This window comes from Gekko japonicus, unplaced genomic scaffold, assembly GCF_001447785.1.
Source record: "Gekko japonicus isolate JY-2015 unplaced genomic scaffold, Gekko_japonicus_V1.1 scaffold3359, whole genome shotgun sequence".
NCBI lineage: Eukaryota > Metazoa > Chordata > Lepidosauria > Squamata > Gekkonidae > Gekko > Gekko japonicus.
In genome coordinates, this window is record NW_015176549.1 from 120,723 (window position 1) to 132,826 (window position 12,104).

Sequence of the window (12,104 nt, forward strand, 5' to 3'; positions counted from 1 at the left end):
ACTGACTTTCCCCTCTCTGATTTTTCCCTGCGTGAAACTTGCAGGGACAGACTCCCCCCCCTCAGGCCATGGGCACATGACTTCTGCCTAGGGGAACTCTGCATTTCATTGGGCACTGTTCAGATGGCCAGACAGTGTAGGGCAGAGGGTTAGTGCCAGTCTTCGGTGTGGGAGACCTTGGATGAACCTCACTGGGTGACCTTTCAATGGCTATACCAGTTCGGTGTAGTGGTTAAGTGCGCGGACTCTCATCTGGGAGAACCGGGTTTGATTCCCCACTCCTCCACTCGCAGCTGCTGGCGTGACCCTGGGTCAGTCACAAGTTCTCTCACGAGCCGCTCTCTCGGCTCCACCTGCCTCGCAGGTTGTCAGGAGGGGAAGGGAAAGGAGATTGTAAGCCGCTCGGAGACTCCAAGTGAAGGGCGGCGCATAAATCCGCCCAATCCGATCTCTTCTCTTTTTCTTCTTCTGCATGAAGCTGCGTTATACTGACTCAGACCACTGGGTCCCTCAAGGTCAGTGTTGTCTAGTCAGTTGCTCTCGCCTACCTCGCAGGGTTGTTGCAAAGATAAAAATGGGCAAGGGGGAAATCATGTATGCTGCCCTGAATATCGGGGCGGAAGGACGGCATAAAAGCCCACGAGAGACGTAATGAATCAGTTTGCCGTAAACTTAAATGAGGAGGGTTGCCAGCCAACCTCCAAGTGGGAATAACAACAAGCACGCAGGGAGCACGGCTAAGTTAGATAAACACAGAAAACACCGCGTTGAAATAATAAACACAATATTCACATGTATGTATAGCTAAATATATTTGCTTTTTACACACAACATCAACTCTAGTGTATTGTAAACACTTTCAAACGACAACATCACATTTCAAACACTTTCAAACCCAACCTGCGTGTTTCGAACAAATCTTCTTCAGAGCTGTGGTTCCAGGAAAATTCATGCCTGAAGAAGATTTGTTCGAAACACGCAGGTTATGCCCGGGAGGCGTGTTGCTTGGCCTGCTTGCTAGCTGAATCACCTCATGGGAAAATACATCTACTAGGCTTGCTTGCTAAGCTGAATCATCACAGTGAGAAATACAAGCTGCCTGCTAGCATTGGGAAATCACTTGGGAAATGTACAATAGGTTGCTGCATTGTTCAGTACAAAGAACTGTACATTGGTATCTATCCTCCATCAGGAAGAAGACAGTTGGACTCTTCATGTTATATAACTTAGTTTGAAAGTGTTTGAAATGTGATGTTGTCGTTTGAAAGTGTTACAATACACTAGAGTGGTTGTTGTGTATAAAAAGCAAATATATTTAGCTATAAGTGCATGTGAATATTGTGTTTATTATTTCAACGCGGTGTTTTCTGTGTTTATCTAACCTCCAAGTGGGGCCTGGAGATCTCTGAGAATTACAGCGAATCTCCAGACGACGGAGATCGGTTCACCTGGGGAAAATGGATGCTTGGGGTGGTGGGGGGGAACGATGACTCTGAGGCATTATACCCTGCTGAGGTCTCTCTCCTCCCAAACCCCACCCTCTCCAGACTCGACCCCCAGATCTCCCGGAATTTCCCAACCCAGAGCTGGCAACCCTAATAAAGGGCCGTTGAGTAAAAAGCGAGATTCCTATCTTATTATACACGTGAGAGCTGCAAAAATATTATATGCCAAATACTGGAGGGAAAATGAAGCACCTTCCGAAGAAGACCTCATTAATAAAATACTTGGAACTGCAGAGATGGACAAGCTAACTTTAATTCTGAGAGGACGAAACGAAAGAGACTTTGAGAATACATGGTCGGGGTTTTTCAAATGGATGGAGGAGTATAATAAATAGAACACATGGACGTACAACCGAAGTACAAGGAAATATGGGCTACAGCTTTCTTTTTAGTTATGAATAATGGTTTAGTTTAAAACACAAGGTGGAAAAAAATATATAACTTGTTTATGTATGAGGTAACTTAACAGACAAAATAAGGTTGCAAATGGAACTCCCTCTTCTCTGTATGTATGCTTGTGTTTTTTTGGTCTTATATAAAATAAAAATTGTTTCAAAAGACCAGAGATACCATGGGACAGGCTCCAACTGGAATCAGTTAGGATACCAGTAGGAGCCAGTTTGGTGTCGTGGTTAAGTGCGCGGACTCTAATCTGGGAGAACCGGGTTTGATTCCCCACTCCTCCACTTGCAGCTGCTGGATGACCTTGGGCAAGCCACAGTTCTGTCAGAGCTGTTGTCTCGAGGACAGTTCTCTCAGAGCTCTCCCAGCCCCACCTACCTCACAGGGTAGGTCTGTTGTGGGGAGGGGAAGGGTAAAGAGTTTGTAAGCCGCTCTGAGTGAAGGGTGGGGTATAAATCCAGTCTCCTCCTCCTCCTCCTCAACGGCTTCAGTGTACAAGTCACCGCTTTCCCCAAAACCGGGACACTGACCCATACCTATAAGTGTACTTTGGGGATAACAAAGAAATAGAAAGAAACACGTCTTTCATCCCTTTGTCCCGCTGCCGAGGGCAGTGTGATAAACTACCCCCCTCTCTTGGAGGATGCGGCCTTTAAAGAGTAGTCCCCAGTATCCTCCTCTCGGGACCCAGGGTGGCTGGTTAGAGGTGTATTTATAGCCCCCAAATTACATTAACGCAGGAGGACCTGAGGCAACGGGCAGGATGCAGGATGCAGCCGGAGTGAGGGGGGCTTTGAAAGACACGTCCCCTGAGAAGCTCTCTTCACTGTTGGACGAAAACAGAGAGGACTCCGTTCTCAGAACAGACACCTGCCTGGCATCTGCTGTGGATGCATCTGGCTTTTGTTTTTGAGAAAACAGCTTTTTAAAAAAGCAAGCAAACTAGGGGGAGGAGGGGGTTACTTCTTTCCCGGACAGGCTCATGCTTCAGTGAGGCACGAGCAGCCCAAGCGGATCAGACCAATCGGTTTATTTACTGCGTTTTTACCCCCTCTTTCTCCCCGATGGGGGACCCAAAGGGGTTTACCTTGTTCTCCTCTCCATTTTTGCCCTCGTAACAACCCTGTGAGGTAGGTTAGGCTGAGAGGACGTAACCGGCCCAAGGTCCCCCAGCAAGCTTCCGCGGCACGGGTGGGGATTTGAACCTGTGTCTCCCGGATCCCAGACCGACGCCCTAACCACTACGCCACACTGGCTCTCAAAAAAAAAATTTCTACCCACAGTGAACACCCTGTTTCCAACAAGGGCCAATCTACGGTATGCCGGGAAGGTCACCATAGATGTATTTACTTTGCCAGTTTGGTGTAGTGGTTAGGAGCGCGGACTCTAATTTGGGAGAACCGGATTTGATTTCCCCACTCCTCCACATGCAGCTGCTGGGGTGACTTTGGGTCAGCCACAAGTTCTTTCAGAGCTGTTCTCTCAAGGGCAGTCCTCGAAAGAGCTCTCTCCGCCCCACCTACCTCAACAGCGTGTCTGTTGTGGGGAGGGGAAGGGAAAGGAGTTTGTAAGCCGCTCTGAGAGGGTGGAATATAAATCCAATCTCTTCTTATATCCCACTTTTCTGCCTAACAGGGACCCAAAACTGCTTACATAGTTCTCCCCTCTCCATTCTAGCCTCACAACAACCCTGCTAGGTAGGCCAGGCTGAGTATGTGACTTGCCAAAGGTCTGCCAGCACACTTCCGTGGGAGATCTAGATTGTAGTCTGACACTAACCAGCATACCAGCTTTCACAATATTATGGTATTAGCCGCATCACTTTCAGTTCTCAGTAATCCCATTCATTGCCTTAACCGTTGAAAACTGACATTTTCTTGAAGGTCCATCATCTAGCGCATTTTAAACCCACACAGTGATGTAGGTTTTCCAGGGACATTTGAATCAGAAACAGAAGGCCTTTACGATCTGCCAGTCAACATCTTCTGGTGGTCCCTGACCTCAGGGACGTCCGTCTCGCCTTTTCAGCCCTGGCTCCTACCTGGTGGAATAAGCTCCCATACGAGATCAGGGCCCTGTGGGACCTTTTAAAGTTCCGCAGGGCCTGCAAGACGGAGCTCTTCCACCAGGCTTTTAACTAGGGCGACCGACGTCCCTCCCTCTTTACTGGGCCTCCCCTCAGCGGGTCAGAACTGCATACCAGAGGTGGCATCTCTGAGGTAAAATAAGGAATTCAACGACTGCTTATCTTCTCAAGCAAGGACACTTGCAAAAATATATTTAATGAGGGAGGAGGATGCAAAGTGAATTCTCCCATGCCGTCAGAAAACACTACTTTGATTACGCTTATTAAAAAATAATCACCATTAAAGGGTTTCTCCATCCAAAGTGTGGTCCTCATTAAACGGTGCTATTATACACCCACTGTACTAACCAGCCCTGACGCTGCCTGCTTTTACATCTTGAAAAGGCAGCCAGAAAAGGCTGTTATAAGACTGTGGATTTTAGATCCTGACCTCGTACATGAACTAAAGACGGCTTTAGGGCACCAAGCTTTGACTCTTGTCTGCAATTCTACACAGAAGCTCCACTGGAAATAATTCTCAGTAAATGTTAATTTGAAATGTGGCGTTGGAGGAAAGTTTTACGGACACCGTGGACCACCAAAAAGACAAATCAATGAGTTCTAGGTCAAATCAAACTGGTATTCTCCCTAGATGCTAAAATGACTAAACTGAGGCGATCGTACTTTGGTCACACTATGAGAAGGCAGAAAGTCATGGGAAAAGACAACAATTCTAGGAAAAGGTGAAGGCAACAGGAAAAGAAGACAACCCAACCGGAGATGGATTGACTCAAGAAAGGGGAGCCATGGCCCTCTGTTTGGAAGACCTGAGACAGGCTGTTAATAATAGGATGTTTTGGAGGACATTAATTCATAGGTTTGCCATAAGCTGGAAGAGACAAGATGGCAATTAACACAGACACACACACATACGCACACGGCCTAAATATGTGAAGAAAAAAATATTTTTAATTGAGGGAATCACTGTAGCAATTACAGCCTCTTGGACGAACAAACACAGCCCTGAGGAACTAAGCGTTCTGTATTTTTGAACAAATGTTAGTCAAAAATACGGGATCCTCACATCAAGAAGAAGAAGAAGAAGAAGAAGAGATTGGATTTATACCCCGCCCTTCACTACCCAGAGGTGTCTCAGAGCGGCTTACAGACTCCTTTCCCTTCCCCTCCCCACAACAGACACCCTGTGAGGTAGGTGGGACTGAGAGAGCTCTTGAAAGAAACTGCTCTTTTTCAAGGACAGCTCTTATCAGAACTACGGCTTGCCCAAGGTCATCCAGCAGCTGCAAATGGAGGAGTGGGGAATCAAACCCGGTTCTCCCAGATTAGAGTCCGCGAACTTAACCACTACACCAAACTGGCTCTCCCTACACCAAACTTACTGAAGAGCAGCAGCCGACATCGGATGGACATCAGGTTCATCCCTTTCTTTTTGCTTACACAGAGTTAGCTGCGAGCCGGTACACACATAAACACACATGAAGCGGCTTTACACTGAATCAGACCCTTGGCACATCAAAGTCAGTATTGCCGACTCAGGCTGGTAGCGGCTCTCCAGGGTCTCAGGCAGAGGTCTCTCGCATCACTGACCGCCCGGTCCTTTTTAACTGGAGATGCCGGGGACTGAACCTGGAACCTTCTACATGCCGAGCAGATGCTCAGCCATCGAGCCACAGCCCTTCCCCGATGACCTGGTGTTCTAAAAACAGGCTTCTTCTTTTCTTAATGAGCAGAGACACACACAGAAGAAGAGCAAGCGCAACCACACCCGAGCAGTCGAAAACGTGCCTAATTTCCTACAAGGAAAACACTTCTGAGCAGGGAGGGAAGAGCTCAACCAGTCTAGATGTGGATTGCCACGTGAGGGAATCACACATACTCGCCGTGTGCCCCGTTTACCAGGAAGCCACTGCAAACTGCACATACAGAGGATACGGAGCAGAGATACGCTCAGTAATGCCGACACCGGTTTCAGGGAAGGAACGATGCGCATGTGGATCTTAAGTTATGCGCATGGGGTTACTTTACATTATACACGAGACAGATAGAGAACATGGAGACATACACCAGAATGGGATTCCCAACCTTGTCGAGACCACAGGACAGGACAGGGGTCCTCAACGTGGTGCCCATGGGCGTCACGGTTCCAGCTGGCATCTTTCCTGGTGCCTGCCAAGCAGTGCTCTCTCTAAGCTGAGTTAGCGTAGCTCACCGTTTTTTAGCCTCCGGCTCACACATTCTTGTCTTCGCTCAGGAAGGAGGGCTCCAGAGCAAACTGATTTATGCAGTGGCCAAATCGCTCGCTCACCACTTTAATGCCAGTAGCTCACCAAGTAGAGTTTTTGCTCAAAGGACTCCATAGCTTAGAGGGAACATTGCTGCCCAGTAGGGGCTTTTGCCCAGCAAGGCTTCTGGTAAGCCTTTGATTGACTGATTGATTAAATTTCTACCCCGCCCTCCCAGCCGAGGCCAGCTCAGGGCGGCTTACATAAAACACCTAAATTTTTTACAACACACATAAAATAGGTTAAGAACAACAAAGAAGAAGAAGAAGAAGAGATTGGATTTATACCCCGCCCTTCACTACCCAAGGGAGTCTCAGAGCGGCTTACAAACTCCTTTCCCTTCCCCTCCCCACAACAGACACCCTGTGAGGGAGGTGGAGCTGAGAGAGCTCTTGACAGAAACTGCTCTTTTTTCAAGAACAGCTCTGACAGAACTTGTGACTGACCCAAGGTCACACCAGCAGGTGCAAGTGGAGGAGTGGGGAATCAAACCCGGTTCTCCCAGATTAGAGTCCGTGCACTTAACCACTACACCGAACTGGCTCTCTGAACAATGAACAACTCTAAAACCATAAGTATGATAAAGTGCTAGTATCAAGAACTCAAGAGTTTCACAGCGGTAGTTGTTACACAATTCGCAGTCAGCTCTTTGGTCTTCTTAGGTCGTCTTAGGCGGCCGGCTCAGGCTATAGTTAGAAATCCCAGAGGGCTCTGCTGTCTCAAGCTGTCGGTTGTTAGTGGTGGCGGCGGCTCCAAAAGCCTGGTGGAAGAGCTCCGTCTTGCAGGCCCTGCGGAACTGCAGAAGGTCCCGCAGGGCCCTGATCTCTTCTGGGAGTTCATTCCACCAGAATGAAGCCGCCACCGAAAAGGCCCTGGTCCTGGTTGTTACTAGCTTGGCCTCCTTGAGACTTGGGAGATTTGATTGGCTGAGCAGATTTTTAAATATGTTAGTTTGACAGCCGCCGCCACCACATCACAAGGATCTTCACTGTGTGACAAAAAGTAAACAGCAGCAGCCATTTTGTGGTTGTGCCCACCGTGCTGTATTAGAATTCCAAAGGTGCCCGCAGACTCAAAAAGGTTGGGGACCCTTGCGTTAGTAGGTGTTTACCACAAAATGGCTGCCATTAGGGGGCCAGACCTATCTCAAAATGGCTGCCATGGGGGAAGAGGCTATGGCTCGGGGGTAGAGCACCTGCTTGGCATGTGGAAGGTCCCAGGCGTAAGTAACCCCTGCCGTCTCCGGTGGGAAGGATCAGACAGCAGGTGATGTGAAAGACTTCAGCCTGTAGCCCTGGAGGGATGCTGTCAGAGTAGACAGTATTGACCTCAACAGATCATGGGCAGTGTTCCCTCTAAGCAGAGTCAGTGTGAGCTCGCTCACAGCTTTTTAGCCTCCGGCTCACACATCTTTGTCTTAGCTCAGGAAGGAGGGCTCCAGAGCAAACTCATTGATGCAGCAGCCAAATGGCTCGCTCACAACTTTAATGCCAGTAGCCCACAAAGTAGAATTTTTGCTCACAAGACTCCACGGCTTAGAGGGAGCACTCATGGGTCTAGTACAGCTGAAGACAGTTTCATGTGCTCATGGAGGAGTACACGGAACCAGCAGCTTGTTTTGAGGAAGAGGCATTGGTTGGGTTCACTTTCCAAGGAACAGAGAGTTGTTAGTGGTGGCGGCGGCTCCAAAAGCCTGGTGGAAGAGCTCCGTCTTGCAGGCCCTGCGGAACTGCAGAAGGTCCCGCAGGGCCCTGATCTCTTCTGGGAGTTCATTCCACCAGAATGAAGCCGCCACCGAAAAGGCCCTGGTCCTGGTTGTTACTAGCTTGGCCTCCTTGAGACTTGGGAGATTTGATTGGCTGAGCAGATTTTTAAATATGTTAGTTTGACAGCCGCCGCCACCACATCACAAGGATCTTCACTGTGTGACAGAAAGTAAACAGCAGCAGCCATTTTGTGGTTGTGCCCACCGTGCTGTATTAGAATTCCAAAGGTGCCCGCAGACTCAAAAAGGTTGGGGACCCTTGCGTTAGTAGGTGTTTACCACAAAATGGCTGCCATTAGGGGGCCAGACCTATCTCAAAATGGCTGCCATGGGGGAAGAGGCTATGGCTCGGGGGTAGAGCACCTGCTTGGCATGTGGAAGGTCCCAGGCGTAAGTAACCCCTGCCGTCTCCGGTGGGAAGGATCAGACAGCAGGTGGTGTGAAAGACCTCAGCCTGTAGCCCTGGAGGGATGCTGTCAGAGTAGACAGTATTGACCTCAACAGATCATGGGCAGTGTTCCCTCTAAGCAGAGTCAGTGTGAGCTCGCTCACAGCTTTTTAGCCTCCGGCTCACACATCTTTGTCTTAGCTCAGGAAGGAGGGCTCCAGAGCAAACTCATTGATGCAGCAGCCAAATGGCTCGCTCACAACTTTAATGCCAGTAGCTCACAAAGTAGAATTTTTGCTCACAAGACTCCACGGCTTAGAGGGAGCACTCATGGGTCTAGTACAGCTGAAGACAGTTTCATGTGCTCATGGAGGAGTACACGGAACCAGCAGCTTGTTTTGAGGAAGAGGCATTGGTTGGGTTCACTTTCCAAGGAACAGAGAGGGCTTCTCCCCTGTGGAGAGAGGTTGCCATGTCCAGAGCCACAAGTAACCCTGTGTCTATGGCCAAATGGAGTGGCCTGAGACACCTTCAGTGCTTTACTAACCAGGCAGCTGTCAGGGAGTGACCTGAAGCTCCCTGGATAGTTCTGTTCCATACAGGGGTCATTTCCTGCGGGAGCGCACAGGAGCGGAGCTCTGGCAGTAAGGAGCCCAGGGGGTGGGCACATGCAACAAGCCCCACCCCCTGCTCCCAGCAGCCCTCAGTCAGAGCAAGAAGCAGCCAGGTAAGTTGCAGAGCCCCCCCCCGGCTCACCTTCAGGTACAAGTTCTCCCTCCTCTGTGAGGGCAGATCTGTGCGTCCCCCTCCCCATAGCTAGCAATCCAAAACAGTCCAGAGGCACCTTTAAGACCAAGTTTTATTCAGGTACAAGCTCTCCCTCCTCTGCAAGGACAGATCTGCACACACCCCCAATAGCTAGCAATCCAAAAGAGTCCAGTGGAGCCTGAGCGGTGGGTGTTGCCTTCTGACACACTTCCAGTGATGTCAGGGGGTGTGGCATATGCAAATAAGTTATGCTAATGTGCTCCTGGACCTCTTTTTCTACGAAATGACCCCTGGTTCCATCCAAGTGCCTATGGACTTTATCCCCCATGGGTTGAACAGCAAGAGGGTACTGGGAAACACAAGGGCAGGTGCAACACTGAGGATTGCCAGAGGCAAGCTACACATCTCTTGCACTCACCTGGTGAACTAGCTTGTTAGTTCATTTCACTGGTCAATCAACAACCGTTATAACCCAGCTAGTTTAAAACCCATACGTGACATTCAGTGCACCCTCTAAGCTGTGGAGTCTTGTGAGCAAATATTCTACTCTGTAACCTACTGGCATTAAACTTGTGAGTGAGTGAATTGGCTTCTGTATAAATTAGTTTGCTCTGGAGCCCTCCTTCTTGAGCGAAGACAAAAATGTGTGAGCCGGAGGCTAAAAAGCTGTGAGCTAGCTCACACTAACTCTGCAAGGATGTAAGGGGGAGCAGGACTACTTATCTTGCTAATACTTCCATGTAGTGCTGTTATTGGGATGGGCATTCCCCCCCCCCCGAAATTCATTTTTTAGATATAGCCATTGAGTCCTCTTCTCTTTTTGAAAAGAGAACATCAGAAGAGCCCTGCTGGATCAGACCAGTGGTCCATCTAGTCCAGCATCCCATCTCATACAGCAGGCAAGCAGTTCTTCTGGAGGTCCAACAACAGGGCACAGAGGCCGAGGCCTTCCCCTGATGTTGCCTCCTGGCACTGGGGTTCAGAGGTGGACTACCTCTGAACATGGAGGATCCCTTTGGTCACCATGGCTAGTAGCTAACGATGGACCTCTCCCCCACAGACCTATCTCTCTTTGAAGAGAAGTCGAGGCCCCCTTTCGTAACTTCAGCAGCTACAGTTGCTTTATGTCCCACTCCACAAGCAGATGCTCTAGCACAGGGGTATCGAACTCATTTGTTACGAGGGCCGGATCTGACATAAACGGGTCATTTCGTAGAAAAAGAGGTGCAGGAGCTCATTAGCGTAACTCATTTGCATATGCCACACACCCCGACGTCACCGGAAGTGTGTTAGAAGGCAACACCCACCGCTCAGGCGCCACTGGACGGTTTTGGATTGCTAGCTATTGGGGGGGGCGATGTGCAGATCTGTACTTGCAGAGGAGGGAGAGCTTGTACCTGAATAAAACTTGGTCTTAAAGGTGCCACTGGACTGTTGGCTCTGCAACTTACCTGGCTGCTTCTTGCTCTGACTGAGGGCTGCTGGGAGCAGGGGGTGGGGCTTGTTGCATGTGCCTGCCCCCGGGCTCTTTACTGCCGGAGCTTCGCTCCTGTGCGCTCCTGCAGGAAATGACCCCTGGCTAAGACTATGGTGGGGAAGGAGAGGATGCAGGACAGGTAGGCCTGAAGAAGAGGGAATACAGAAGCAGGATGTCTAGCGAAACAGAGGGGCAGTGCAGCGCATGAGAGGACCAGGAAACAGACAGGGAAGAGAGGAAAACAGGGGAAGAAAACAGGCAGAAGAGACAGCCGTGCGTGGCGACTACGAACTGGGGAGGACTGAAGTGGGTGTGGATTTCAAGCCTTTTGACAAAGTGTTTAACATTCCTGGCTGAATGCCGGGAGGCACCAGATGTGGGAACCCGAGATGCATCGCGTCTTCCTAAGCAGCGGCGTCCCAGCCAAAACAGCTGCTGCCAGCGGGAGACCCGAGGAACGTCCCCAGGAATGTCGCTTTCAATTAGAGCGTTCACCTCGGAACTCTCTGCACGCACGCCCCTCCGAGGACAACCCCCTTCACGGGCAACGGAGTCCTTGGCGGAAGATCTCCCATTGAGGAAAGGGGAATCCGACAGACGGGGTGTGGATCAGAACAAAACTTTAGGAGAAAAGGGAAAAAAGGTGGTGGTGGGGAAATCAGTACAAAACCGCAGCATCCAAAATGGAAAAAGCCTTCCGCTGCACGCTCAGGCATCTGGCCAAGAAGAAGTTGAGAGAAGAGATGTATAGAAATATTGCTTCTATATTCACACGCCTTCTCCTGCGATGTCTTTTGAGAACATGCTGTGTCTTGTTTCCTGTTGAAAGCCAAATGGTGAGGCCACATGGCCTCAATAGCCATGCCATGAACCCACTTTCTTTCACACTGTCATGCCAAAAGCCAGACCTCATGGCTCCACTTTCTGGCCCACATGCTTAATGGAGCTGTGACATTCCCGAATGAATGTGGAGGTTTAGTAGGAGTTTTGTGTCTGCAGCACACGGAATTTTGCTACATACAAGAATACTGCAATGGCGCAACTAATACAAAATACTGTATAACCAATGACAGAATAATCATTCATCAGCCCGATTTGATACATAGGCTATGTGCCGGTTATAAGCTATTCTGAAGCTGTTAGGAATCAGAGAGGTCCTTTTGGGAAGTTGTATGAGTGTGCTGAAGCAGAACTGATGTTTGTATGAAAAAGAAATATCGAAACGAACACGGTTACTCCGGGGAAGTTCGTCCTTCACTTCTTCATGACGTCTTGCATGTTCATCTCGCGGCGTCTACATTGGAAAAAAGAAAAAGATTAAATATTATGGAATGATTATTCTGTCATTGGTCATACAGTATTTTGTATTAGTTGCACCACTGCAGTATTCTTGTATGTAGCATAAGTTCACAGAATCAGCGTTGCTGTCAG

General features: G+C 49.2%; 1 protein-coding gene across 1 annotated transcript in view; it reads right to left on the reverse strand.

The window, feature by feature from the left end:
• PTP4A3 (protein tyrosine phosphatase type IVA, member 3) overlaps nucleotides 1–12,104 on the reverse strand; it is an 80,375-nt gene that overhangs the window by 45,040 nt on the left and 23,231 nt on the right. The gene's annotated exons all lie outside the window — the stretch shown is intronic.